Consider the following 4,195-nt stretch of genomic DNA (forward strand, 5'->3'; position numbering starts at 1 on the left):
ATTTTTTTTTAGTTGTTAATAATTTCAATTGGAAACGTATTTTTGATCTACGTAAAATGTACATCGCTACTGCACGATGCAGGTTGTTCAGAACGGTGAGCAGTCTGTGCAAGTCAGTGAGCTCAAGCATTACACCACAGAGCACTCATATATATATATATATATATATATATATATATATATACCAACATCTAAACATATCATGTACAAATACAGAAAACATCATTATAAAGAACATTTTCGCCGATGACCCACCCCATCTCGTCACCCAATTAGCAATCAGCTTGCGGCGAACAGGTCCGAAATTATTATTTTAGTTCTCATATATAATATTATTAATAATGATAGTTAAATTACTCTCGATTTTAAATTTAAGCTTTGTTCTAAACTACATGTTTGAATTTTTGTACAGCGATTAGACTTTATCTAATTAGTTGTGAAAAAATAAATCATATAGTATAAAGACAAAACAGTGTTTCATAAAGCAAACACGACTATAGTCGTGCATGGCATCGTGCCTTCAGGCAAGTTGCTGGAACTTTCCGTACCGAAAATAAAGAAAATTAAAAATGCTTTAAAAATTATGGAACAATTTAAAAAAAAATAGATTTTTGAGTTTTGAAATTTTTGAAAAAAATCGCCTTTTGAAAAATTAGATTTTTTTATACTCAGAAATTTAATTTTGCCATAAACACAGTTTGTGAGGATAAACGTTGGTATGGAACCCATAGAAATATAAACAAAATTTGCACTTATTTGATGTGCATAATGTCCAATAATCATTTTTCATCCCCAAAATGTATTTTTTTTACTTTTTTTTCCTAAGAATTTAATCACTTCTTTATTTTGTCAATACAAATAAAATGTTCTTTAAATCGGACGCTCCGTTATCTCAAAAACTAAATTACCATACATACACACCCATACACAAATACATCCATTTTTTCTAAAGTATGCTAAAATGTTCAGAAACTTTTCAAACGTAAAGATATATAATTTTTTATATTTTTGATTACTATAACTTACCCTACGGAAAGTCAATTAATAATGATTTTATATTATAATCAGAGCTTAATAGCCCTAAAGCTTGTGTTATGGCTTTTTAATATCGTAGCTTTAGAAAGCAAACTAACGATTGGCCTATCTATTTTCAATTAATTTATTATTAAAATAACTTTAATACTGACGAATTTTCATTGGATGCAGCAATTCACTTGAAAACATATTGCTGCCTACAACGACTGCTTGATACATGGTTGTATGAGCCGGGTATCGAGCCTGGTAGTTTTAGAAAGCAACCCAAAGACTGGTCTATCTATTTTCAAAAAAAAAAAAATATTAGAATAACTTTAATGCTGATGAATTTTTATTGGATTCAGCAATTTACTTGGAAACATATTGCAATCTATAACTACTGCTTGATACCAAGTTGTATGAGCCGGGTATCAAACCTGGTAGTTTTAGAAAGCTACCCAAAGATTGGTCTATCTATTTTCATTGAATTTATTATTAGAACTATTGAACACGACGAACTTCGTGAGATATATGGAGAAATTTTTTGTTTGTTTTATATTTGAAAAGAAAAAAAAATGATTTTATTACCCAACAGTAATGAATTTATTTCGATTACAAAAATGAAGTGTTTTTTTAGTAAACTTCCCTAAGTAAATGAAAGTGAATCAGCAAATTATCCATTTCATTGAAGTGCTCTTTGGTAAACCATATTTTTTGTTTTTTGGTCTGACGTTAACACAAACAAAGCGGATGGTTTTCCAACTCATGAACAGGCAACGTAAAACTGCCCATGTGAAAAACAATGATTTTCTAAATAATCTATTTGAAATTTATCCCGCAAACACTAAGCGATTAGCCTTGCGACTTGTTATTGCAAACGCAAGGCGAACTGGAAATTGCAATCGTTTAAAGTCAAACCGAAGACCAGTCGGAATCATTGGTATGTCACCAAATCGCCAGCAATTTTTGATTGAATGGTGAAATTCAGTACGTGTACATCATTATTCTTTGCGGCAAGAATTGCTCGTTGACTTAATCAAGCATAATTCTGATAATTCTCACTAATGTCATTACTCGAATTTTTAATTACGGTGCGTGAAGTTCCAGCAATTTGCATTAAGGCGCGATGCCATGCGGAGCCCGAGACCTTTCCAACGCATGCGAAATTGTCGAATTCGGTTCGTGCGTTTTGGAGTTATATCGTCAGGAAGGAAATCCCGACTTATTTTTATATATATATGTAGATAACTTCAATACTGATGAATTTTTATTGGATGCTGCAATTCACTAGAAAACATATTGCTACCTATAACGACTGCTTGTTACCAGGTTGTATGAGCAGGGTATCAAAGCTGGAACACCTTATTAAAAGTCCATAAAATAAATGTAGTGAATATTATTAAAGTACCTAGGTAAAAAAGTTAACAACTTACATATAAATTGTTTAAAATCAATGTGTATTGCTTATAATTAACATAATTTTTTATCGGCTCACAATTAAATTAACAAATGATTCAATTCCTTTCATACATAATCTGTACGATTTAACGCTGTACATAGCGTTCTCCCTTAAGTTGTTTAACGAGGGGCATCAATCATCGATACACGAGTCCACAATCCTCAAGCAACCCTAAAAAGCGAGTGGATCGCCCTTTCTTAGGGCGGCATTCTCCCCAACGGGGATGTCTAAACTACGCATCCTCGCTCCCACCTACCATTTCGGCGACGGCCATACCAAATAAATTAGGTTAGAGAGAAAACAAAATGGATGTCTGAAAGGCTATCGCGAATTTCCCCGTTAGCCAAAAGGTCATGTGCCCAATGTTATATATATATATATATATATATATATATATATACTGGATTGATGAGTCTTGGATATGTATGTGTTGTGTTGAGCTTAGAACAAAGCTCCAAAACTAGTGGTGAATATTAATCTTTTCTCCAAAGGAATCTTGCTATGTAGCTGATTTAGAGACAAAATATCGAAGCGCCTAAGCGCCGCGTCGGAGTCTAACGTGTGAACATTGGTACGGAACCCATAGAAATATAAACAAAAATTGTACTGATTATCAAAATCCCTATAAAATATTTTATAATTTGATTTGCATATTATTTCTTTCCGAACAATAAATTCAAATAATAGTAAAAATACAAGTTTTTTCGTTGTTTGAACTCGATGTTTCAGAACTAGATATTATGTCCTACCATCAGGTTTTATTTTATCAAAAACATTTTTTTTATATAAAACAATATTGTTGGGTAACTGATAAATGATATAAATTTAAATAACTTAAAGGAAAGGATTATGTACCTAATATTTCAAAATATATATCAACTAGTTGTGTTTGGCATCGTGCCTTACGGAAAATTGCTTGAACTTTCCCGTACCGTAACGAAATATGTTCGAGAAATATTAAATGTTTTTATTTGAAGTATATGAGTGAGCTTTAGAACTTTAGCCAGAATTAAAATTAAAATCTGAATTATTTTCGATATACAAAAAAAAAAAATTTTAGAAAAAAATAATTTTGAAATATTTTTTTTCCAAAAGCAATTATTTTGTCAAAATAATCAAAAGGGCATTTGCTTTTGCCAAAATCTAATCACCACTTCTCCTCGGCATTATGAATTGAATGTTTTTTAGATCATTCAAATAGGATGCTCCGTTCTCTCAGAAACTCGAGTTCCGTATCTTCTAAACGGTTGGACCTGCCTTTGCCAAAAACTAATCAGCACATCTCCCTATCAATAGAAATCGAATGTTTTTTGAATCATTTAAATCGGTTGATTTGTGCGCCTGAAAACGTAGACGAAAAATTGTATCCATACATAAATACACACACACACATACACGCACACATCCATTTTTTCTGAGGTATGCCAAAATGTTAAGAAACCTTCAAAACGTGAGCAAATGTAAAAATTTTCAATTTCGATTTTTGCACGATTACAATAACTTACCCTACGGAAAGTTAAAAATTGAGAAACAAAAAGTTACTTACCTTTAATTTCAAAATCTCTTGGTTAAAAAACACTAGTATAAAATTTATATTTCAAGATTTAAGTAAAATGTAATGAAGTACACTTAACAAATATTTTTCATATTTTTTGATATACGTTGACATTTAATAAAACTAATGATTTTTTGTTTTGTAAATTTAAAAAACATAGCTTGTTG

Source organism: Ctenocephalides felis, unplaced genomic scaffold (assembly GCF_003426905.1).
Source record: "Ctenocephalides felis isolate EL2017-DRISC unplaced genomic scaffold, ASM342690v1 CF-g0.4_SCAFFOLD_01886, whole genome shotgun sequence".
Taxonomy (NCBI): domain Eukaryota; kingdom Metazoa; phylum Arthropoda; class Insecta; order Siphonaptera; family Pulicidae; genus Ctenocephalides; species Ctenocephalides felis.